This window comes from Schistocerca serialis, chromosome 2, assembly GCF_023864345.2.
Source record: "Schistocerca serialis cubense isolate TAMUIC-IGC-003099 chromosome 2, iqSchSeri2.2, whole genome shotgun sequence".
Taxonomy (NCBI): domain Eukaryota; kingdom Metazoa; phylum Arthropoda; class Insecta; order Orthoptera; family Acrididae; genus Schistocerca; species Schistocerca serialis.
In genome coordinates this window covers 186,876,014-186,903,479 of record NC_064639.1, presented here as the reverse complement: position 1 = coordinate 186,903,479, position 27,466 = coordinate 186,876,014, and the positions used below count along the sequence as shown (strand labels likewise).

At 40.0% G+C, this 27,466-nt stretch overlaps 1 protein-coding gene across 2 annotated transcripts in view; it reads left to right on the top strand.

The window, feature by feature from the left end:
• The window catches only part of LOC126456892 (calpain-5-like), a 282,083-nt gene that overhangs the window by 172,971 nt on the left and 81,646 nt on the right, over positions 1–27,466 (top strand). The gene's annotated exons all lie outside the window — the stretch shown is intronic.

Below are 27,466 nucleotides of genomic sequence, written 5' to 3'. Positions count from 1 at the left end.
GATGAAGGCCTGTTTGACCAAAAGCTTTGTTTGACAGTTTTTTTGTTGTGCCTGTTTGCGACTCAGCAACTCCATTGTATGGTGAATTGCAACTTTTATTCTCATAATATTGTCATTAAGCTTCAAGAAGAGTTATCAGTAGCTTAAATATGAGGAGGATTGGAAAGAAATGCAGAATAATTTTTCTCCCCTGGTATTGCAGCAGGAAGTTGAAATTTCATGACGATGTAGTTTGAAGTTTTCGCTACAAAGGGTATTTTGTTTTCATGTCCAACTATAGCAAGAGAAGCCTGAACTATGAAACAAACATGTGAAGATCAGTGAAGTGTAGTTTGATATATGGGCCAAAGGGCTGAAACTTAAGTGAAATTCACAGGGTCCAATTGTATGGACTGTGTGCATTCTTCCAGGAGGGCTGTGTGAACCATAGATAGAGTGCTGCTGGTAACAGGTCCAACCCCACAGAATGTTGGAGCCACTGAGGTAGCAGTTTTGAATAACTAGCATGTGCGACTGTGAACTTGATCACAGCAGTTCAGCATTTCCTGTGGTGCAGTGTATGACATTGTTGATGGCACATAGAAATTTCATGAAGTTAGTGCTTGCTGGGTGCCTAAGAACCTGAGGGAAAACCAAAAAGGGGCAGGGAATGATGACAAGCTTGGATCAGTTAACATGTTATGCTGCAGAAGGACATGACTTTCTGGAATCATCACTGCTGAAGAGTCATGTGCATACCACTACATGCCCAAAACCAAGCATGGTTCAATGGAACGGAAACATACTGGTTCCCCAGTACGAAAAAAAATTCAAAGTGGGTCACTCTACTAGAATAGTGCTTGTGACAGTGTTTTGGGATATGCGTGGTGTGGTATTGGTGGGGTTTGTTGAACACAGCACCACTGTGAATGCTGCAGCCCACATTAAAACTTTAGTTGAGCTGTGTTGTGCCCGTCATGACAAACGCAACAACATTGATGCAGATGGTGTGAAACTTCTTCATGACAATGCTCGCCCCCGTATTGCTGCTCCTGTTCGTGAGAAAATTCCCAAAATTGAGTGGAAGATGCTCCAGCATCCGCCATACAATCTGGACCTTGCATCACTGGACTTTCATCTGTTTGGTCCCATAAAGAAATTCCTGGCCAGCCAACACTTTGTGACAGATGTGGAAATGAAAGCAGCAGATGGCTGTACCCCAATCAAACAGACTTCTGTGAACAGGTCATATTGAAACTTGTTCCATAATGGGAGAAATGTGTTGAGAACATAGGTCGCTATGTGGAAAAGTGGGTAAAATATGTAAGTTCATTTGTGATTTTTTTGTTTTGTTTTGTTGTGTATTAAATATTTTGGTAATAAAATTATTGTGCATTACCTTCTTATCTTCCTCATATAACTGGAAGTGCATGCCACAATTAGTCCCTTTCTGAAATTCTGTACCATTTAAAGCACTTAGTCCATGGTTACATGAGTTTGAAAATATTTTGTCTATGCTGTATTGGAGATGTGCTGAGAATCTAACAACTCTCAAATTCTCCTTCACGATAACAGATGTATGCTTCTCGTAGCATTTGAACCACAACTAAAATAAACAAATCAGAAACAACTATATTTATACTGGAAGAATAATTCAAAAATATTTCTGAATCATATTTGCCCTTTTATTCACGGTTGACAATTGTAGTAGCTGTGGCAACTCATTTTATTTTGTTTATCCATATTACAGTGGACCTTGTTGAGGTCTGCAAAGATGATGCAAAATTACACATGTAAATTGCTTCACTCTTTCATTGCCAAAACTGGTTGATGTAATGAATATTGGCAGAATGCTGTCATTTTCAGGTGCCCAAATGTTGATAATGCATTTTGCTTGTGGCTACACATCTCTCTGAAATGTACTAGGTTGGTTAGATGGTTAAGCATTATCATTTGTATGCTAAAAGCACAGTATAGGGTCTGGTTCTAGCAAACATAAAACAAAGAAAAACAGAGACAAGAATATTTGTTTCCAACCTTTTTCATCAAATTTACAATGGTGGTGTGTGACCTTGCTGTTCGGTCCCCTCCCTCAAATCAACCAATCTGAAATAAAATGTATCCTCCAATCATATAGACAACAGCATTTTCCCATGTGATATAATTAGCACAGAGAGCAAAAACATCACTTTTCAAATAAGTGAAACATGACCTCAGTTGTATGCATGAAAAAATGTAACAATTGAAAAGACAAATCATTTTTTAATTGTGCATTATTAGTTGTGAGATTTATCAGCTAATGTTTGAAACAGCGAAAGTTTCATGCTGAATCAAAAGTTTTTAGTCATAAAAGAAAGTTTCTTAGTAACTGTCTCTTGATATATGTGAGTGCAAATAGCTTAAAATGTTACTCAGCTTATTGGCAAAGGATGCGATTAATTTTTCTGCTCTTTTAATACTAAAGATGAGATTTGTGTCATTTGCTACATAAGCCTTCATCAGGCAGTAATCTCAACAGCTTGCATCTGCTACACTAACTGAAACAAAGTTATGCTAGATCAAACAGTGGAAACTCCAGGTTGGAATATCAACAATGTAAAGAAAAGATTGAGTGCTACTTGCTGTAAAGATGACACATTAAATTGCAGACAGACATAGTTAAAAGACATTTACACATTAGCTTTCAGTCACAGCCTTCGTCAAAAACCCTTCGTCAAAAAAAGAAAGTAACGCTCGCACACACACACACACACACACACACACACACACACACACACACACACACACGCATGCATGCACATGTCTCGCACATGCAACTGGCATGCGTTCTGGTCTGAGCTGCCGGAGATGGTGGTCATGTGTGCGTGTTGTGTGCTTGCATATGTGAGTGAATGTGTGTACATGTTTCTCTTTCTTTTTTCTGACAAAGGCTGTGGCTAAAAGCTACTGCATTAGTGTCTTTTAATTGCACGTGTCTGCAATTAACGTGTCATTGTATGATAAGTATCAATCTGTCTTTCCCTTACATTGTGAAAATTATGCTATAAGTACTCGTGCTATAAGTTTCTTTATCTGGCACTTATTGTGTTTATTAATGTCTTTCAAGAAATTATTGTCAAGAAGTTGATGAAAGATTCCTCAAAGACAGATGATGAAGAGTTTTTAACACAAACTTTTATTCATAATGATTTCCGTATTCAGCAGAGCATACATTTTATTACATGTTAAGACATACTATGCTCAGTTTATTTTCTGTAAGTCACACAGGTTTTTATTACTTTAAAAAGTTCCAGCAGATAGTACAAAGTTCTTTCTTTTAACTGTAATAGTGCTTTTCACTGACTCTTATATGTCTGTAAATATGCCATTGCTTTCTGGGGTTTATCAACAGGTTGCCTCTGTAGATGTGTGATATTTAATTGTACATTAATCACAGTTTTTAACCCATGAACTTCATTTTTCAGTTATAATTTCACATACAAAACCATTTGCAAAAAAATTATCACTGTTATTAAAACTACACAAAGCAAATATTTTAAATATAGTTTTGGCATTTGTCTTGATGCCAATTTGTATTACTCACATAGTTACCAGTTGACCAGTTTGTGACTGCTATTCATAACCAAAAAAATTAAAAAGAAGTACCAGATTATACTTTCAAATGATATTGCACCTCACTGATTCTCTTTTTCTATAAATTATTGTCTTAGTTCTTTTGTCATCTAATGGGATTTCTGCTGTTTGTATTCTTTTCTGTTAGTTACTTTCTTCTCACTTATTACTATGCCTGGGCACCTCTGCAGTTACTTTAAAATAAAATTATTTTGCTGTTCTTTTTAATATTGCATTAGATATGAAATATTTGGTCAGTAGTTATTATATGCACATACTACATGCTATTCAGTGAAGTCACTGAAATCGCAGTACATTACAATTTCATAACTTAATTTTACTATAGAATGGTGAAAGAAGAGAGTTTTTGGCAGAATTTGAGCATTAGGCTAAAATAAAATTTTGCAGGAAAGTTCTGAAAGAATTTGAATACTTTAGGAGTAAAGGAGACCACGGACCATTAAGCAGAAGCATTGTCAGTGGGCACACACAAAAAAGAAAGAAAATTTCCTAGCTTTTTTAGGCTAGAGTCTAATACACACACAACATCTGAACCACATACTTTGTTAGGAGTATGATTATATCTCACCATGCCCTGAAATAAATGGACATCCCACACAAGATTCTTCACACCCTTCCTAAAATGGTGGTCCACCGCCCACTCAACCTACACAACATCCTAACCCATCCATATGCCATCCTACTCCCAACCTCTTGCACTGTGGAAGACCAAGGTTCAAGATCTGCTGAATCCACCCATCCAGCACTTCCCAATTTAGTCCTGTCACAGGCTCATCCTTCCCCATCAATGCTCATGTCATCTTTGAAAGCATCTATGTCATATACTAACTCAAATGCAAACACTGCACACTTTTTTATGTTGGTATAATTGCCAAGCAGGTGTCCACCAGGATGAATGGCCACCACCAAACTTTTTCCAAGAACACAGTTGACCATGCAGTGCACAACACAGCTAAACACAACTATGCTCGGTTTCAGTGGCTACCTCTCAGCCCGGGTCATCTGGATCCTCCCCTCCATCACCAGCTTCTTTGAACTATGCAGATGGGAGTTACCCTTACAACACTCCTTCACTCCCGCAATTGTTCTGGCCTCAATCTCCAGTAACCCATTGTCTCCACATCCTCCACCCAACAGTGTCCCCTTCCTCCATCCTGTCACCATCTCCCAATTCACATCCCCATGTCACCTTCAGTGTGTGCAACTCTTCACCGGCTTCAACAACTGTGCATCACACACCTTGCTCTTGCACCTGCTGCCCTCCCTCAAGGATTCCTAGCCAGCATTCTGGCTGACTCCCTCCCAGCAACTAGCCGTCCACCCACAACCCTCCCCCCTGCCTGCTGCCTCACTCTCCCTCTACCCACCCTACCCAGCCCAACCCCTACATCATCCTAGTCCACCTGCCAAAAACAGCACAGGCGGTGTGCGTCCAGCCAGTGTGATATCGTGTGTGTGTGGGTGGGTGGGTAGGTGGGTGGGGAGGGGGAGGGGGGGGGGAGGCAAAAAGGGGGGGGGGGATTGTGCATGTTGATGGCTCCATGTTTCTGCTTTTTGATGAGTGGTCTCCTTTACTCCTAAAATACTTAGGTTTAAATAAAAATGTTCATCAAGGTGTTTATCAAATTTTCCTTACACAAAAAAATAATGAGCTTTAATTAGGTTCACACATCTGGTGTGCAAGATACAAAGACAGGCGAAATACCTGCAGACTTCAAGGTCAATGTAATAATTCTAGTTCCAAAAAAGGCAAGTGCTGACAGATGTGAATATGACTGAACTATCAATTTAATAAGTAATGGTTGCAAAATACTGACACAAATTATTTACAAGAGAATGGTAAAATTTATAGAAACCACCTTCAGGGAAGATTAGTTTGGGTTCTGGAGAAATGTAGGAACATGCCTGGCATTATTGTCCACATAATTTATCTTAGAAGATAAGTTAAATAAAGGCAGACTGACGTCCATAGCATTTGTAGATGTGGAGAAACATTCTGAATGTAGCATTGCAATTCTGAAGGTAGCAGAGATAAAATACAGAGAGCAAAAGGTTATTTAAACTTGTATAGAAACCCTGACTGCAGTTACAAGACTCGAAGGATATGAAAGGAAAGCAGTGGCTGAGCAGAGAGTGAGCTGCAGCATGAGGCTATCCTCCATGTTAGTCCATCTGTACATTGAGCAAGCAGTAAAGGAAACCAAGGAGAAATTTTTGGAGTAAATTTAAATTTGGAGAGAAGAAATAAAAAAGAGACAGCCAATAACTTGGGAAAACAACTGAATGGAATGGATAGTGTTGTAAAAAAGAGATTATAAGATGAACATCAACAAAAGAAAACAAATATAATTGAATTTAGTGAAAGCAAATCAGGTGATCTGAAGAAATTAGATTAGGAAGTGAGATACAAAATGTAGTAGATGAGATTTGCTATTTGGGGAGCAAAATAACCAGTTGTGGCTGAAGTAGAGGGGATATAAAGTGCACACTGGCCATAGCATGAAAGGTATTTCTGAAAAAGAGGAATTTGTAAACAAGTAACATAAATTTAAGTGTTAGGAAGTATTTTTCTAAAGGTATTTGTTTGATTTGAACCCTTGTACAGAGGAGAAATGTAGACAATGAACAGTTCATACAAGAAGAGTATAAATGTGTTTGAAATGTGATGCTACAGAGGAATACTGAAGATTAGGTGGGTAGATCAAGTAGCTAATGAGAAGATAATGAATCAAGTTCAAGAAAAAAAAATTATGGCACAACTTATCTAAAAGAAAGGATCATTTGATAGGATGCATCCTCAAGCATGACGAGATTACTGATCTGTAGGGGAGAGAAGTGTACGGAGTAAAACTGCAGTAATGTCAGATCACCGAAGTTAAGCACTGTCAGGCTGGGCTAGCACTTGAATGGGTGACCATCCGGTCTGCGGAGCGCTGTTGGCAAGCGGGGTGCACTGAGCCCTTGAGAGGCAAACTGAGGGGTGACTTGATTGATGAGAAGTAGTGGCTCCGGTCTTGGAAACTGACATACAGTTGGGAGAGCGGTGTGCTGGACATGCCCCTCCATATCTGCATCCAGTGACGCCTATGGGCTGAGGATGTCACGGCGGCCGGTCGGTACCATAGGACCTTCATGTCCTGTTCGGGAGGAGTATAGTTTAGTTTAGTTTATTTGTAAATAAAGAGGGTTAGACAGGGTTGAGTAGCATAGTGAGCTGCATCAAACCATTCTTTAGACTAAAGACAACAACAACAACAACAGATCCCTTATTTTATCAGCCATTATGGGATTGCTGAGAGCATTCCATAAAAGCTCAACAAAGATTTCAGAATTAATAGTATTGTTCTGTATACATTACAACCTGCTGAATGCTTCATACCACAGTGGTGGTTTGCATCTCAGTTGTCTTAAATTCAACTGTTTTTTTGTAGATGACTGTGATGATTAGATGTAGAATATAGTGTTGGCTTTGTGTTATTATGAAGTTTTGCAAATGAGAACCTTCCTTTTTTAAATGATCACATGAAACTTCTCAGAGAGTTTGGATACTGTCTTCCCGTCTGATATTTTGCTGTAGATGAAATGTCAATTGTCATTTTCCTTGGAAAAGCTTCTGTCCACAAATCTTCATGGTTTTAGAAAGCATCACTCATGCAACACTCAGCTTGCCCTTTTCTCACATGATCTAGGCAGAGTCCATATTTCTAGATTTCTGAAATTAATTCGACAGGGTGTTCTACTGTGAACTGTTAATGAAGTTATCAGCATATGGAGTAGGTACCCAGATGTGTGAGTGGCTTGAGGACTCGTTAAGAAACAGAACCCAGTACAATGTGCTGAATGGCAAGTGTTAATCAGAGGCAAGGTTATTTTCTACATCTGGTGGACCTAGTGAGCAGCCACATGCAGCTGTTTGCTGTGGTGTATGGGAAGGTGTCATCATTGAGTGACTGTAGGGAGGATACACGGTGACTTAGATGAAATTTCTTGTTGATGAGATGAATGGTGGCTAGCTGTAAAAGTATAAAAAAATGTAAGTTAATGCAGATGAGCAGTAAATACAAACCCATAATGTTTGAATATAGCCGTAGTGTGTGCTGCTTGACAGAGTAACATTGATTAAATATCTAGGGGTAATGTTGCAAAGTGATATGAAACAGAATAAGCATATAAGGATTGTAGTAGGTACGGTCATCATTTGGGCTATTGGAAGAATTTTAGGAAAGTGGGGTTCATCTGTAAAGGAGACTGCGTATAGAGAAATAGTGTGACACATTCTTGAGTGCTGCTCAAGTATTTGCGATCTGCAGCAGGTCGGATTAAAAGAAGACATCCAAGCAATTCAGAGGTTCAGACACCACACAAGAAATACATCAATGCTTCAGGAACTGAAATGGGAAACCTTGGATGCGAGGCAAAGTTCTTTTCAAGGAACACAATTGAGACAATTTGAGGAACTGACATTTGAAGTTGACTGCAGAACAATTCTATTTCCGCCAATGTACATTTCGTGAAAGGACCACAAAAGATAAGGTAAAAGAACTTAGGGCTTGTAATAGGCATTAAGGCAGTTAGTGGCTTGCAAGGTACGTACATAGATGTAAATGTAGATGTAGAAGTAGGTGTAGATTTCAACTGTCAGTAAGGTAGGGTGAATATTTCATTCACCTTGATTATTTTTCACTGCTTCAATTTTGTCATCACGGAATTATATGACTTTATAGGATTATTACAATGAAATGAATACACCTAGCTGCATACAGGCATTGATATAAGTCAACGCGGACAGTTGAAAATGTGTGCCCCGACCAGGACTCAAACCCAGGATCTCCTGCTTACATGGCAGACATTCTATCCATCTGAGCCACCGAGGACACAGAGCATAATGCGACTGCAAGGACATATCTCTGACACGCCTCCCATGTGACCCACATTCCCAACTCATTGTACCGCACTATATTCATAGTGTACCTGCCCATTATACTCATTACTCACGGCTTTTTGCCGATTCCTGTAAGAGTTCGGGCACTGTTTGTGCATCCGCACAGAAGAAGTTGGTCAAATGGCTGGTGAGCCTTAACTGTATATATATGAAGATGAGATGCCAGAGATAAGTCCGTGCAGTTGCACTATCCTCTGTCTCCTCGGTGGTTCATATGTTTGCCATGTAAGCAGGAGATCCCAGGTTTGAGTCCCGGTCGGGGCACACATTTTCAACTGTCCCCATTGACTTATATCAATGCCTGTATGCAGCTAGGGGTATTCATTTCATTGTAATTTCATTCTAATGAGCTGCATGGTCATCAGTGGTATATCTGTTCCTTTGGACATGTCCGAAATAACAGATACCATCTTCATATATATTCATAGGATTATGTATGTTTTGTGGCATTCTAGTTCTTATAATGTTTACAAGTGATCTGGCTGGCCTTACGGTGATTTCTAATATGAGTATCACATTTGTAATAGCAGGACTGAAATAGCTGGTGTTGCAGATTGCTCAGGAAAGGTCTGACACAGACAGGAACTGTAGGGTGAAGAATATGTTCGAATGTTGTTGAGTTTGAGTGGGTAATAGAAGGTTGCTTGTTTGTGATGTCATGTTACTGTTTATTGAGAAGACTTTATTTTTTTGTATTGCTTGAGATGGTACTGTTCCTGATCCTAACTGAGTTATATGGTTGATATTTAGTAGAATTCTCTATGAGGTCATAGAAATACACCAGTAAGAAGATGGTAAAGACGAAATAGAAACACAATTTATTGACAAGCGCAATACAAGAAACACTGCCGTCTTTTGTGAAGTCACAGGTACTGCAGTCCTCGCTTGCTACCATTGGTCATAGGTCATTGCCTCCCTTCCTAGTGCAGAGCACTCAAGGGATAATGTTTGTGGGGATGACAACTGATGAGACGTATGGCGTGGACATGGCTGGATTTCAGGGTTCAGAGGTGCAGTTGCATGTGACCAACTGTACCTTGACTGGCATGGGTACGAGTCATGGTTGGAGCGTTTCTCAGTGGTAGTTGATGTAATTGCATACAATGGACTGCGCTATAACTGGTGCTGGTGTGGGGCATAGTTTTGGACCTTTTTTTAGTGGTAGGTTTGTAGGTGGGTATGATGCTTATGCCCAACTGATGTTTTGGTTGCTAGTGTTGAGTGGGTCTGAATAATGAAGCAGAGCCAGTGCGCAAGTTGAAGCAGACTGTGTAGTACTAATCTTCGAGCTGTGTGGAAGTGATGATGAGGTACAGTCAGATGGCATGGGGTGTATGTGGGTGTGTCTGTGCAATGGTCAATGCCATGTGTGAACAAAGTACACTGCAGCTGTTCCTGTGCTAATATAATGGTGGTCAAAGTGTCATTGATACGTTGAAATAGGGAAGCATTTTCTGCACAGAGCTCATTGTTACTGGCACGGCAGTTGTCATAATGTTGATGGTTTATAAGAAGTTCCTGTTCCATTGTCTCAGACTCACAGACTCATTGGAAATGGTGAGAAAAATCGATGCCCAACACACAGTCAGTGACATCAGTGATGTAGAATGTCCATGTGAGTTGGTGTTTATTTGAGAGGTGTAAATTACATGCCATGGATCCTTGCACTCTGATCATGGGGTTCTTGGCTGCATGCAGTTGGAGTGATGGCGTGCTATTGTCTGTCGAAGTGTCATTTTGTGGTATGGTGCTGATATTGGAACAATGTTGATGAGAAAGTATTCAGAAAAGTTGAGATCAAGGATGTATAACATGCCTCCTCAATGAGTGTGCAAGAAGGTGCATGTTTGTAACACATTTAGCAGTTGGTGACGACTTGACGTGGTTGTGTGAGCTGGTGCACATAAAATGGCTGATGCTTGCAGTTTGGGAAATAGCACAAGGCACAGCGTTTGAATGTGGCATCGCTGAACTGGTGTGATACCAGCAGGCTAGTAACCTTGAATCAGCTGCCACAGTCTTTGTTGTGTTGTTCAGTGCTCGGTTGGTGCCATGTGCAGTCTGCCGTTGGCAGTGATGTCACTGTTGGTGGAGTTTGGCTGCACTCAGTTCTGTCTGTCCATGTGGGTGGGGTTGCCAATTTATAGAGTGTTGTGCGGATTCTGTGGCTTCCTGGTTGATACTGTGCTTGTGATGTAATAGCATAAACAACCTATTGGCAGTGGCCAAGTGTTGCTCCAGCTGTTCTGTTTCATGTAGTGTCGGTGGTAGTTGTAACTGCTCCAGTAGTTTGACAATCCAGAGCATCCACAAAGTGGCAGTAGTCATGATATTTGTGTCAACAGTGGGGTGTGTAGACAGTGCCAAAGTTGCAACAGCATCTTGTCTTTGAGTTGTTCACCTTACAGGGCTTGTTGTAATTGCGCCTCCTGTGATTTTGATAGTCTTTGCAACAGCACTGTCATAGCTGTGTTGTATTTATTTTTGGCAGGTGATGACAAGATGACGTCACTGATTAAGTCAGTATGTTCCTCAAGTTTACTGATGAGCATGATGTATTTGATGTTGTCATAGATGATATTTAGTGAACTGAATATATACTCAGCAGTGGCAAACTGTAGTGCTGGGTGTTCTGTTCTTGGTGGTGATACTCTCAGTTGAGACAAAAGTTTGTGCAAATGTGAATGTCCAAATGGCGGTGCGATGATAGTTGGCCAGTTCAATGTTGAAAACACAGGAGGTAATGAATGCGGAATCCAGTGCATCGGCACGCCCAATAGTTTGTGTTGGCAGATGTGAGACAGGCAGGAGTTCAGACATTTTACATTACACGGAGTAGAAGGTGTGGACTATTTGCAAAATACATCACAGTTAGTGGTGAATTCCACTTGATGGGTCAGTACACACTGATATGGATAGTAACTGAATGCAGAACGTGCAAATGTTCGAGCAAAGCTCACATCACAGTAGGTATGACAGTTTTGTGAAATAGTTCACTGTTAGACACAGTTGGCACATGGTGATTTGCAGCACTGGCTTATGAATTCACTGAGTCATCTTGTTCAAAGTCTAGCAATAGTTTGTCTGTTGTTGGCCATTGTCTTGGCATGGTGATTGCTGCAGTGGTTGGTGCATTATTTAACATTGTGGTGCAGTAGTTACACCATTGGTGCACTTACACTGTTGGTGCACTTCGAAAAGAGATGGCTGCATTGTTAATTCATGTGTTGTGGTTGTACTTTCCTAGAATTCACTATAAGACAGTAGGAAAATACCAATAACGACATGGGGAAAAATGACATAGAAACACAGCTTATTGACAAGCACCATACAAGATGCATGTCCGTTCACAGACATAGCTCTGAACACACTGCCGCCTTTGATCAAGTCACAGATTTGCAGTCCTTGCTAGCATTGGTCGTAGGTATCGATATCCCCACATATGTATACCATTCCATGTTGAAGTACTTGGTAATCTGGGAAGTTCATTTGAAGCATTTGACAGAGAAATTCTGGGAGTGAGAACTGTAAGAAATGGCTCTGTACATGGACAAAGTCATTAAGATAACTTTGAAGTCTATAGACATTGTCATTAAAATTCCATAGAGATATGGTCTAATGGAACAATGTTGTGAAACTGGAAATGCATAAAATAACATGTAATCAATTTCACAATATGTGTCGGTAAATGCCAGTCATCTAGAAAGGAACCTGTACATGACTCATGGTATGCACATAAATGAGAGGTTAACAAGAATATAAGTAAATTAATTATCAAGGAAACTAGATTAAATTTTCTGTGAAATGGTGTAAATAAGTGCATTGCCATTGGAATGGTACAACCATGTCATCCAGAATCTGCTGCACAAAAAACCACTGCAGGAAAGCCAATGACAATTGTAAAGCCCTAAATCACCCTTAACAATCCAGCAGGAGTAACGAAGAATTTTTGTAGTCTCAAAAAGAAGCACAATGATCTAGATTTCATTAAAAGGATTGATAGATCTGACTTATTATCTCTAGCTAAACTCAGTACACTGAAGGCCTAACTAGCATTAGTCAGCTACTCTCAGTGAAATTTTACTTGAACTTAGTAAGATAAAAGACTAGGGCTGGTGTAGCAATCTTCACTGTAAAAGAAAGTAATTTCAATGTTATTGATGTAAGTACTTCCTGGTTAGAAGGAGTGTCATAATTTGCTGCAACAAATCTAAAATGGGGAAGAGGAAGCATAGCAATTAGTAGTGTCTACAGGAATGTTGATAAGCTACTACAAACAGCATAGTGAATGCGTTACTGTAAACATCTCAGAACACAAGAATACAACAAGGGACAGTGACTTTGTTGTTTGTGTGACTGGTGCAAATGATGTAGCACATAATGAAGCCAAAAAGTGTATAACAGGTTTGAAATTTTTTTTAGATGTAAGTAAGGTGGAAAACACTGTTGTTGTGACGATACCTCATAGACATGACTTGTTCTATAATTCATATGTTAACAAAGAGATTCGTAAAACAAATATTAAAATCAAACAACTATGTTCCATTTATGCTAAATGTAATGTAGTGGTTATTAGCAGACTTGAAAGAAATTTGCACACTGAACATGGTGAGCATCTAAATTACCGTGGGAAAACATTTTTGTGTCAGGAGATAAACAAAGTTGTAAATGAAATACGAGCACGCAGCAACCATGTCTTAAAAGACAGTCCTACAGAGCATGACTGTACACCTCCTTTTTTTTTTTAAAGAAAACGACATTACAGACAAAGGAAAGTTAGAAACCACATTAAGTGGAAACTGCAGCAGTCTAATTCATTCAGATAATTGTGCAACCCTAGATCATGTAGTGAAAATAAATGAATACAGAAGGTTCTGTGAAAGTAGAATACCATTATGCAGCAGTGACAGTTTCCTCCTCCTTTATATAAATGTACAATCTCTTAGGTGTAAAATCAATTAATTACAATACTGGCTCAATAAAATCAACTGCAGTGTTCTATGCATCAATGAACACTGGATGAAAGACACTGAAATAGACTTGTGTGTTCCTCTTGGATATTCGTTAGTTACAGGCTACTGGAGAAAAAGTATTACACATGGTGGGGTCTCAATATAAGTCAAAAGTAACCTTGAATTGCATTACTCTGTTATAGACCTTAGTAGAATATGCCTTGAAGCTACAATAGAAGTAGCTGGTGTGGTAATACACGAACAGAAAACTGTAATTGCCTCAATCTATCGAATCCCAGGCTCTGATGAGATAGTATTTATAGAAAAAATTAATACTTTAATATTGTTGTTGTCAAAATATAAACAAAAAATTAATACTTTAATATTGTTGTTGTCAAAATATAAACAGCATAGAATTGTAATTGTAGGTGATATTAACATAGATATAAGGGCAAAGAGAAAAAATGTAATTCATATGATTAACACTCTGAAGTCATTAAACTATTACTGTCTCAATGAAAAACCCACTAGACTGAATGCATGCCTTGATAACGTAGTTAGCAATGTACAAAGAGACTCCATACAATATGATGTAATAGAATTAGGAATATCAGATCATGCAGGGCTATGGCTTCAAATAGAAAAGTCAGCCTTCAGTTCTACAGAGAGAGAAGTGACATATAGAATTCTAGGTGAATCCAATGTAAACAAAATGATAAACCAGTTAAAAGAAATCGATTGGACTCACGTAATGGATAGCAAGAAAACGATTAATAAATGTTTTTCTATTTTCCTGACAGAGATCAAGCATATAGTAGAAATGACATGCCTCTTGGTAACCAAAAGGTACCAGAGTAATATTACTCATAAGCAACAAAATACTAACAAGTGGTACATCCAACAACATAACAAACTCAGAATACTACTGATGATTATGAAAACAAATCTCATAACAGTGATAAGGACGAGGCAAATTACACTAAAATGAGAAACCTTTACAGATTAGAAATAAAAAATGCTAAGTGCTGTGCAAATGATGAATATATTTTAAATTCTAAAAATAAATGTAAAGCTGCCTGGACCGTCATTAAAAGGGAAATTAATAATACCAATAAAGAAAGGAGTATCCCTATTGACTGCAATATTCTCAACGAATATTTTGTAAATAGCATCACCACCCCACCCATCAATTCTGCCTCTGATGCAGAAGCATTGCTCACTTGTGGAAAACAGACAAGAAGTGAGAAGTTCACTTGAACCCGAAGCACATTAAATGATATTCATAAGTCAATAAACAAATTAAGTAATTCCAAAACAGAAGATTATTATGGACTCAGTAATCTCATCATTAAATGTATAGCAAAAGAAATTGAAATGCCACTTCTCTCACTATCAAACAGAGTACTTGGTGAAGGAATATTCCCCGACTGTCTTAAGCTCACAGTTACATTGCCTGCGTATAAAAAAGGTGAAAGAAACCTCCCAAATAACTACAGACCCATTTCAATAGTACCAATCATATCCAAGTTAGTAGAAAATTGTGTGCATAAGCCGATATACAGGTATTTTGAAACCAACAAAATTTTAAATGAACGACAGTTTGGCTTCAGGTCACACCTATCAATTGTAAAAGCAGTAGAAGCTTTGGTAAGCAATGTTTATCAAGGGTATGAAAAAAGGGTATCAATGTCTGGAACACTTACTGACCTAAGTAAAGCTTTTGACTCGGTGTCACATGACATACTCATCATAAAGTTAAAATACTATGGTATTGAAGATGTCACACTCCAACTATTCAGATCTTATCGAAGCAATAGGTTACAACTTGTATATGCAAATAAACAGAGGTCAGAAATACTCCCTATAGAAAGAGGAATACCCCAAGGCTCTGTTCTTGGTCCTTTTCTGTTCATTTTTTATGCTAATGACTTCTCGAATTACATACCGTGTAAGAACATACTATATGCTGACGATATGACATTAATAAGTACAGGAGAGAACTTACAGAGTGTACTGGACAAAAATAGAGAAATGATGCAAATGGCTAATTACTGGTGTCAGGCTAACCAGCTGTGTATAAATCAAACAAAAACAGAAGAAATAATATTTAATCTCAAAGTAACTACAAATGAAAACAAAACAGTGAAATTACTTGGACTAATCATAGACCAAAAGCTCTCATGTGAAGGACACACCAATTATCTATGTAGTAAACTAGCACGAGTACTTTTCTTATTGTATAAATTAAGAAACAGTGTGAACAAGCAATTGCTACTCCACTCATACTATGCTTTTTTTTTCATTCCCAACTGCAATATGGAATATTGCTTTGGGGTATCTCCCCAGGGGCTGAATGTATTTTCAGATGGCAGAAGAAAGCAATCAGGTGCATGGAGGGGTTATCACCCAGAGAGTCCTGCAGAAATTATTTTAAATCTCTTGGCATAATGACAGTGCCAAGCATGTACATATATAACTGTCTAATATATGACAGAGAAAATCTGAAAAAACTGAAATGAGATGTGATGTGCATGCACACAGTACAAGAAACAGTCACCTGCTGGACTTGCCTTCCACAAGACTTGCTGTAGTCCATAATAACTATAAGTACTTAAGCATAAAATTTTTCAATAAGTTACCACGCTCAGCTCTTACAGTACCACTAAATAAATTTAAGAATACATTGCAAACCTGGCTAAAAATACAACGAATTCTATACAACTGAAGAATTCTTAGAAACTAATCATCAAAATATATGTTTTACCTAAGTTATGAAGAAAAGTTTTGATATTATATAAGCTAGTTATTTACTATGATTCTTTTCTTATGTGTGTATTTAATTACTGTATAAGACATTGTTTTACATAATGCTGAAGAAAAGGTCTTTAGCTCCTTTTCTCCCCTTTCTGTAACTATTTGAATATCATACTGAAACTAAAACCCTCTGTAAACTTTGACGAAGCCAATTGTATAAAAAATACTGAAAGGCTAATAAAAAAATATTCTATTCTATTCTATTCTACCAAGATAGATACAAATCTCACGGCTATCACAGTAGTACAAGTTTATATGCTAACTAGCTTGGCAGATGATGAAGAGATTGAAGAAATGTATGATATGATAAAAGAAATTATTCAGATAGTTAAGGGAGACGAAAATTTAGTAGCCATGGGGGACTGGAATTCAACTGTAGGAAAAGGAAGAGAAGGAAAAGTAGTAGTGAATATGGACTGGGGGTAAGGAATGAAAGAGGAAGCCGCCTGGTAGAATTTTGCACAGAGCGTAACTTAATCAGGTTCGCAGAAGAGCTTCTGTGAAGTTAAGGTAAGAGACGAGATACTGGCAGAATTGAAGCTGTGAGGACAGGGCGTGAGTCGTGCTTGGGTAGCTCAGATGGCAGAGCACTTGCCCATGAGAGGCAAAGGTTCCGAGCTCAAGGCTCAGTCTGCCACACAGTTTTAATCTGCCAGCAAGTTTCATATCAGTGTACACTCCGCTGCAGAGTGAAAATCTCATTCTGGAAACTTAATCATAGCTAACACCTGGTTTGAGAATCATTAAAGAAAGTTGTATATGTGGAAGAGGCTCGGAGACACAGGAAGGTTCCAGATAGATTATATAATGGTATGACAGAGGTTTAGGAACCAAATTTTAAATTGTAAGGCATTTCCTGGGGCAAATGTGGACTCTGACCACAGTTTATTGGTTATGAACTGTAGACTAAAACTGAAGACACTGCTAAAAGGTAGGAATTTAAGGAAATGGAGTCTGAATAAACTGAAAGAACCAGAGGCTGTAGAGATATAATGGAAGGTCTTTAAATATGTCTGCTTGTGTCTGTATGTGTGGATGGATATGTGCGTGTGTGCGAGTGTATACCTGTCCTTTTTTCCCCCTAAGGTAAGTCTTTCCGCTCCCGGGATTGGAATGACTCCTTACCCTCTCCCTTAAAACCCACTTCCTTTCGTCTTCCCCTCTCCTTCCCTCTTTCCTGATGAGGCAACAGTTTGTTGCGAAAGCTTGAATTTTGTGTGTATGTTTGTGTTTGTTTGTGTGTCTATCGACCTGCCAGCGCTTTTGTTCGGTAAGTCACCTCATCTTTGTTTTTTATATATAATAAATAAAAGAGGCTGTAGAGAGTTTGAGAGAGAGCATTAGGGAACAGTTGACAATAACAGAGGAAAGAGATACAGTAGAAGAAGAATGGGTAGCTTTGAGAGATGAAATAGTGAAGGCAGCAGAGGATCAAATAGGTAAAAAGATAAGAGATACTAGAAATCCATGGGTAACAGAAGAGATATTTAATTTAATTGATGAAAGGAGAAAATATAAAAATGCAGTAAATGAAGCAGGCAAAAAGGAATACAAACATCTCAAAAATGCAATTGACAGGAAGTACAAAAATGGCTAAGCAGAGCTGGCTAGAGGACAAATGTATGGATGTAGAAGCATTTATCACTAGGGGTAAGATAGATACTGCCTACAGGAAAATTAAAGAGACCTTTGGAGAAAAGAGAACCACCTGTATGAATATCAAGAGCTCAGATGGAAAACCAGTCCTAAGCAAAGACGGGATAGCAGAAAGGTGGAAGGAGTGTATAGAGGGTCTATACAAGGGTGATGTACTTGAGGGCAATACTATGGAAATGGAAGAGGATGTAGATGAAGATGAAATGGGAGGTATGACACTGCATGAAGAATTTGACAGAGCACTGAAATACCTAAGTCGAAACAAGGCCCTGGGAGTAGAAAACATTCTATTAGAACTATTCTACATCTACATCTACATTGATACTCCGCAAGCCACCCAACGGTGTGTGGCGGAGGGCACCTTACGTGCCACTGTCATTACCTCCCTTTCCTGTTCCAGTCGCGTATGGTTCGCGGGAAGAACGACTGTCTGAAAGCCTCCGTGCGCGCTCTAATCTCTCTGATTTTACATTCGTGATCTCCTCGGGAAGTATAAGTAGGGGGAAGCAATATATTCGATACCTCATCCAGAAACGCATCCTCTCGAAACCTGGCGAGCAAGCTACACCGCGATGCAGAGCGCCTCTCTTGCAGAGTCTGCCACTTGAGTTTATTAAACATCTCCGTAACGCTATCACGGTTACCAAATAACCCAGTGACGAAACGCGCCGCTCTTCTTTGGATCTTCTCTATCTCCTCCGTCAACCCGACCTGGTACGGATCCCACACTGATGAGCAATACTCAAGTATAGGTCGAACGAGTGTTTTGTAAGCCACCTCCTTTGTTGATGGACTACATTTTCTAAGCACTCTCCCAATGAATCTCAACCTGGTACCCGCCTTACCAACAATTAGTTTTATATGATCATTCCACGTCAAATCGTTCCGTACGCATACTCCCAGATATTTTACAGAAGTAACTGCTACCAGTGTTTGTTCCGCTATCATATAATCATACAATAAAGGATCCTTCTTTCTATGTATTCGCAATACATTACATTTGTCTATGTTAAGGGTCAGTTGCCACTCCCTGCACCAAGTGCCTATCCGCTGCAGATCTTCCTGTATTTCGCTACAATTTTCTAATGCAGCAACTTCTCTGTATACTACAGCATCATCTGCGAAAAGCCGCATGGAACTTCCGACACTATCTACTAAGTCATTTATATATATTGTGAAAAGCAATGGTCCCATAACACTCCCCTGTGGCACGCCAGAGGTTACTTTAACGTCTGTAGACGTCTCTCCATTGATAACAACATGCTGTGTTCTGTTTGCCAAAAACTCCTCAATCCAGCCACACAGCTGGTCTGATATTCCGTAGGCTCTTACTTTGCTTATCAGGCGACAGTGCGGAACTGTATCGAACGCCTTCCGGAAGTCAAGAAAAATAGCATCTACCTGGGAGCCTGTATCTAATATTTTCTGGGTCTCATGAACAAATAAGGCGAGTTGGGTCTCACACGATCGCTGTTTCCGGAATCCATGTTGATTCCTACATAGTAGATTCTGGGTTTCCAGAAATGACATGATACGCGAGCAAAAAACATGTTCTAAAATTCTACAAGAGATCGACGTAAGAGATATAGGTCTATAGTTTTGCGCATCTGCTCGACGACCCTTCTTGAAGACTGGGACTATCTGTGCTCTTTTCCAATCATTTGGAACCCTCCGTTCCTCTAGAGACTTGCGGTACACGGCTGTTAGAAGGGGGGCAAGTTCTTTCGCGTACTCTGTGTAGAATCGAATTGGTATCCCGTCAGGTCCAGTGGACTTTCCTCTATTGAGTGATTCCAGTTGCTTTTCTATTCCTTGGACACTTATTTCGATGTCAGCCATTTTTTCGTTTGTGCGAGGATTTAGAGAAGGAACTGCAGTGCGGTCTTCCTCTGTGAAACAGCTTTGGAAAAAGGTGTTTAGTATTTCAGCTTTACGCGTGTCATCCTCTGTTTCAATGCCATCATCATCCCGTAGTGTCTGGATATGCTGTTTCGAGCCACTTACTGATTTAACGTAAGACCAGAACTTCCTAGGATTTTCTGTCAAGTCGGTACATAGAATTTTACTTTCGAATTCAATGAACGCTTCACGCATAGCCCTCCTTACGCTAACTTTGACATCGTTTAGCTTCTGTTTGTCTGAGAGGTTTTGGCTGCGTTTAAACTTGGAGTGGAGCTCTCTTTGCTTTCGCAGTAGTTTCCTAACTTTGTTGTTGTACCACGGTGGGTTTTTCCCGTCCCTCACAGTTTTACTCGGCACGTACCTGTCTAAAACGCATTTTACGATTGCCTTGAACTTTTTCCATAAACACTCAACATTGTCAGTGTCGGAACAGAAATTTTCGTTTTGATCTGTTAGGTAGTCTGAAATCTGCCTTCTATTACTCTTGCTAAACAGATAAACCTTCCTCCCTTTTTTATATTCCTATTAACTTCCATATTCAGGGATGCTGCAACGGCCTTATGATCACTGATTCCCTGTTCTGTACATACAGATTCGAAAAGTTCGGGTCTGTTTGTTATCAGTAGGTCCAATATGTTATCTCCACGAGTCGGTTCTCTGTTTAATTGCTCGAGGTAATTTTCGGATAGTGCACTCAGTATAATGTCACTCGATGCTCTGTCCCTACCACCCGTCCTAAACATCTGAGTGTCCCAGTCTATATCTGGTAAATTGAAATCTCCACCTAAGACTATAACATGCTGAGAAAATTTATGTGAAATGTATTCCAAATTTTCTCTCAGTTGTTCTGCCACTAATGCTGCTGAGTCGGGAGGTCGGTAAAAGGAGCCAATTATTAACCTAGTTCGGTTGTTTAGTGTAACCTCCACCCATAATAATTCACAGGAACTATCCACTTCTACTTCACTACAGGATAAACTACTACTAACAGCGATGAACACTCCACCACCGGTTGCATGCAATCTATCCTTTCTAAACACCGTCTGTACCTTTGTAAAAATTTCGGCAGAATCTATCTCTGGCTTAAGCCAGCTTTCTGTACCTATAACGATTTCAGCTTCGGTGCCTTCTATCAGCGCTTGAAGTTCCGGTACTTTACCAACGCAGCTTCGACAGTTGACAATTACGATACCGATTGCTGCTCGGTCCCCGCATGTCCTGACTTTGCCCCGCACCCGTTGAGGCTGTTGCCCTTTCTGTACTTGCCCAAGGCCATCTAACCTAAAAAACCGCCCAGCCCACGCCACACAACCCCTGCTACCCGTGTAGCCGCTTGTTGTGTGTAGTGGACTCCTGACCTATCCAGCGGAACCCGAAACCCCACCACCCTATGGCGCAAGTCGAGGAATCTGCAGCCCACACTGTCGCAGAACCGTCTCAGCCTCTGATTCAGACCCTCCACTCGGCTCTGTACCAAAGGTCCGCAGTCAGTCCTGTCGACGATGCTGCAGATGGTGAGCTCTGCTTTCATCCCGCTAGCGAGACTGGCAGTCTTCACCAAATCAGATAGCCGCCGGAAGCCAGAGAGGATTTCCTCCGATCCATAGCGACACACATCATTGGTGCCGACATGAGCGACCACCTGCAGATGGGTGCACCCTGTACCCTTCACGGCATCCGGAAGGACCCTTTCCACATCTGGAATGACTCCCCCCGGTATGCACACGGAGTGCACATTGGTTTTCTTCCCCTCTCTTGCTGCCATTTCCCTAAGGGGCCCCATTACGCGCCTGACGTTGGAGCTCCCAACTACCAGTAAGCCCACCCTCTGCGACTGCCCGGATCTTGCAGACTGAGGGGCAACCTCTGGAACAGGACAAGCAGCCATGTCAGGCCGAAGATCAGAATCAGCCTGAGACAGAGCCTGAAACCGGTTCGTCAGACAAACTGGAGAGGCTTTCCGTTCAGCCCTCCGGAATGTCTTTCGCCCCCTGCCACACCTTGAAACGACCTCCCACTCTACCACAGGTGAGGGATCAGCCTCAATGCGGGCAGTATCCCGGGCAACCACAGTCGTAGTCCGATCAGGGGATGCGTGGGACGAGCTGGCCGCCCCCGACAAACCCCCATCCCGACCCCCACAGTGATGCCCATTGGCAACAGCCTCAAGCTGTGTGACCGAAGCCAACACTGCCTGAAGCTGGGAGCGAAGGGATGCCAACTCAGCCTGCATCCGAACACAGCAGTTGCAGTTCCTATCCATGCTAAAAACTGTTTTGCTAAGAACGTCTGAACTAATCTACAGAGAGCGCAAACAAATCGACAAAATTTAAACGGTTATTAAAATACAAGATTGCCTAGTAAATGCAGTAATGCTGCTACTTGCGCACTGCTGACACTGCTCGGCGGCGGAAGGAGACTAAGCGAAATTACACTATTCAGGTACTAAAACACGATGCTACACTCTCAAATACTATAATACGCCCGAAATTTATGAATTAAACAATGCAAGTACCAAAAACACGCAAAGAAATTAAGAATTAAACTATGTAACAAATGAGTGAGCTAGGAGTATACGACTTGCTGCTGCAGCTGCTTATCCAACGGCGGCAGGGAGCACACTGACTGCGACCAACCGACACTGGCCGTTCAAAACAAAACAGTAGACAAACGACTACGCGAATTTACACTATTCAGGTACTAAAACGCGATGCTACAACTCTCAAATACTATAATACGCTCGAAATTTATGAATTAAACAATGCAAGTACCAAAAACACGCAAAGAAATTAAGAATTAAACTATGTAACAAATGAGTGAGCTAGGAGTATACGACTTGCTGCTGCAGCTGCTTATCCAACGGCGGCAGGGAGCACACTGACTGCGACCAACCGACACTGGTCGTTCAAAACAAAACAGTAGACAAACGACTACGCGAATTTACACTATTCAGGTACTAAAACGCGATGCTACAACTCTCAAATACTATAATACGCTCGAAATTTATGAATTAAACAATGCAAGTACCAAAAACACGCAAAGAAATTAAGAATTAAACTATGTAACAAATGAGTGAGCTAGGAGTATACGACTTGCTGCTGCAGCTGCTTATCCAACGGCGGCAGGGAGCCTTGGGAGAGCCAGCCATGACAAAACTCTTCAATCTAGTGGGCAAGTTGTATGAGACAGGTGAAATACCCTCAGGCTTCTGGAAGAATATAATAATTCCAATCCCAAAGAAAGCAGGTGTTGACAGGTGTGAAAATTACCGAACTATCAGTTTAATAAGTCATGGTAGCAAAATACTAACATGAATTCTTTGCAGAAGAATGGAACAACTGGTAGAAGCCGATCTCAGGGAAGATCAGTCTGGATTCTATAGAAATGTTGGAACACACGATGCAATACTGGCCCTACGACTTATCTTAGAAGATAGATTAAGGAAAGGCAAACCTAGGTTTCTAGCATTTGTAGACTTAGCGAAAGCTATTGACAATGTTGTCTGGAATACTCCCTTTCAAATTATGAAGATGGCAGGGGTAAAATACAGGGAGCAAAAGGCTGTTTACAATTTGTTCTGAAATCAGATGGAGTTATAAGAGTCGAGGGGCATGAAAGGGAAGCAGGGAGTGAGACAGGGTTGTAGTGTATCACCGATGTTATTTAATCTGTGTATTTAGCAAGAAGTAAAGGAAACAAAAGAAAAATTTGGAGTAGGAATTGAAATCCATGGAGAAGAAATAAAAGCTTTGAGGTTTGCTGACAACATTGTAATTTTGTCAGAGACAGCAAGGGACCTGGAGGAGCAGCTGAACGGAATGGACAGTGTCTTGAAAGAAGGATATAAGATGAACATCAACAAAAGCAAAATGAGGATAATGGAATGTAGTCGAATTAAGTCGGGTGATGCTGAGGGAATTAGATTAGGAAATGAGACACTTAAAGTAGTAAAGGAGTTTTGCTATTTGGGGAGCAAAATAACTGATGATGGACAAAGTAGAGAGGATATAAAATGTAGACTGGCAATGGGACAGAAAGCGTTTCTGAAGAAGAGAAATTTGTTAACATCGAGTATAGATTTAAGTGCCAGGAAGTCTTTTCTGAAATTATTTGTATGGAGTGCAGCCACGTACGAAAGTGAAACATGGATGATAACTACTTTAGACAAGAAGAGACTAGGAGCTTTCGAAATGTGGTGCTACAGAAGAATGCTGAAGATTACATGGGTAGATCACGTAACTAATGACTGTCCACAGAATAGAATTGGGGAGAAGAGGAGTTTGTGGCACAACTGGACTAGAAGAAGGGATTGGTTGGTAGGACACATTCTGAGGCAACTAGGGATCACCAATTTAGTATTGGAGTGAAGTGTGGAGGGTAAAAATCATAAAGGGAGACCAAGATATGAATACACTAAGTAGATTCAGAAGGATGTAGATCACAGTAGTTACTCAAAGATGAAGAGGCTTGCACAGGATAGAGTAGCATGGAGAGCTTCATCAAACCAGTATCTGGACTGAAGCCCACAACAACAACAACAACAACAAAAACAAACAAGCCATCTGTGGCAAATATGGATATATTTTTCAAACGTCTATCTGACTTATTTGTATATACACACAGGACATTTTCTGGGTTAAATTGCCAAGTAAATAATAACAGGGAATATGTAGACTTATTAACCAATGATGCCAACTCCAAACATCTGACACCACCCATTCATGAGCCAACTAGAGAAACTGACAACTGCAAAACAGGTCTGGATAAAATGGTAATAAACATGACCATCTTTCCTGCAGTAGATCTGTTCTAAAATTAGCCATGTCTGACCACCATGCAGTGCAGCTTCAGTTGGAGTCCTATGAGGTACCTGCCATCACTAAAAAGGAACAATATTTAAGCATAAGAATTATGTATAATGATAACATCAACTGACTGATATGCATGAATCACACATACCATGGTTTGACAATGGTAACTTTTCCTACGATAGCTTTGCTCCTGACTTTTACTCCTGTTTTGATGCCACATGTCCAGTTATGGCCACAAAAGTTAAACAAGCAAAAACTGTAAACAAAAGTATCAATGAAGCTAGGGAAAACGTAAAATTACTCCATAGTGCAATGATGAATGACAGAGAAAATCTCAAAAGAAAAGAAACATTCAGCATTTATCACGAATACTATAAAGATTTATTGATATAGAATAGGAGGAACTATGTTGCAAATAAGATTCAGGCTTCACACAGTGTTACTGCTGGTGTCTGGGCAATGATAAACAGTTTTAGAACATGCAGAGACAAATCCTGTGTGGACTTTGCTTTTAATTAGAATGGGAGTTCATAAAACATCAACTTGAAACTTCAAACATATTGAATGAATGGTCCTACTTTTCTTCATTAGTGGAAAGCATCAGTGACAATCATAAAAACCCATTAAGCCCTAACAAATTGTATAGAAGTAATGAATATACTAGCTCTTTAAAATCATCCAGTGCGGGGCATTATGAAGTCAATCCAGCATGTTCTCAGAATGACTAAAAATAGTCCATGTAACACTGATCTTTAAATAAATTGGTTGTTGTTGTTGTCTTCAGTCCTGAGGCTGGTTTGATGCAGCTCTCCAAGCTACTCTATCCTGTGCAAGCTTCTTCATCTCCCAGTACTTACTGCAACCTACATCCTTTTGAATCTGCTTAGTGTATTCATCTCTTGTTCTCCCTCTACAATTTTTACCCTCCACGCTGCCCTCCAATGCTAAATTTGTGATCCCTTGATGCCTCAGAACATGTCCTACCAACCGGTCCCTTCTTCTTGTCAAGTTGTGCCACAAACTCCTCTTCTCCCCAATTCTATTCAATACCTCCTCATTAGTTATGTGATCTACACATCTAATCTTCAGCATTCTTCTGTAGCACCACATTTCGAAAGCTTCTATTCTCTTCTTTTCCAAACTGTTTATTGTCCATGTTTCGCTTCCATACATGGCTACACTCCATACAAATACTTTCAGAAACGACTTCCTGACTCTTAAATCTATACTCGATGTTAACAAATTTCTCTTCTTCAGAAACACTTTCCTTGCCATTGCCAGTCTACATTTTATACCCTTTCTACTTCGACCATCATCAGTTATTTTGCTCCCCAAATAGCAAAACTCCTTTACTACTTTAAGTGTCTCATTTCCTAATCTAATTCCCTCAGTATCACCCGACTTAATTCGACTACATTCCATTATCCTCGTTTTGCTTTTGTTGATGTTCATCTTATATCCTCCTTTCAAGACACTGCCCATTCTGTTCAACTGCTCTTCCAAGTCCTTTGCTGTCTCTGACAGAATTACAATGTCATCGGCAAACCTCAACATTTTTATTTCTTCTCCATGGACTTTAACACCTACTTCGAATTTTTCTTTTGTTTCCTTTACTGCTTGCTCAATATACAGATTGAATAACATTGGGGACAGGCTACAACCCTGTCTCTCTCCCTTCCCAACCGCTGCTTCCCTTTCATGCCCCTTGACTCTTATAACTGCCATCTGGTTTCTGTACAAATTGTAAATAGCCTTTTGCTCCCTGTATTTTACCCCTACCACCTTTAGAATTTGAAAGAGAGTATTCCAGTCAACATTGTCAAAATCTTTCTCTAAGTCTACAAATGCTAGAATCATAGGTTTGCCTTTCCTTAATCTATTTTCTAAGATAAGTCATAAGGTCAGTATTGCCTCCCGTGTTCCAACATTTCTGCGGAATCCAAACTGAACTTCGCTGAGGTCAGCTTCTACCAGTTTCTCCATTGGTCTGTAATGAATTCGCTTTAGAATTTTGCAGCTGTGACTTATTAAACTGATAGTTCGGTAATTTTCACATCTGTCAACACCTGCTTTCTTTGGGATTGGAATTATTATATTCTTCTTGAAGTCTGAGGGAATTTCGCCTGTCTCATACATCTTGATCACCAGATGGTAGAGTTTTGTCAGGACTGGCTCTCCCAAGGCCGTCAGTAGTTCCAATGGAATGTTATCTACTCCCGGGGCCTTGCTTCGACTCAGGTCTTTCAGTGCTCTGTCAAACTCTCCATGCAGTATCGTATCTCCCATTTCATCTTCATCTACATCCTCTTCCATTTCCATAATATTGACCTCAAGTACATCACCCTTGCATAGACCCTCTAATATTCCTTCCACCTTTCTGCTTTGCCTTCTTTGCTTAGAACTGGGTTTCCATCTGAGCTCTTGATATTCATACAAGTGGCTCTCTTTTCTCCAAAGGTCTCTTTAATTTTCCTGTAGGCAGTATCTATCTTACCCCTAGTGAGATAAGCCTCTACATCCTTACATCTGTCCTCTAACCATCCCTGCTTAGCCATTTTGCACTTCCTGTCAATCTCATTTTTGAGACGTTTGTATTCCTTTTTGCCTGCTTCATTTACTGAGTTTTTATATTTTCTCCTTTCATCAATTAAATTCAATATTTCTTCTGCTACCCAAGGGTTTCTACTAGCCCTTGTCTTTTTACCTACTTGATCCTCTGCTGCCTTCACTACTTCATCCCTCAGAGCTACCCATTCTTCTTCTACTGTATTTCTTTC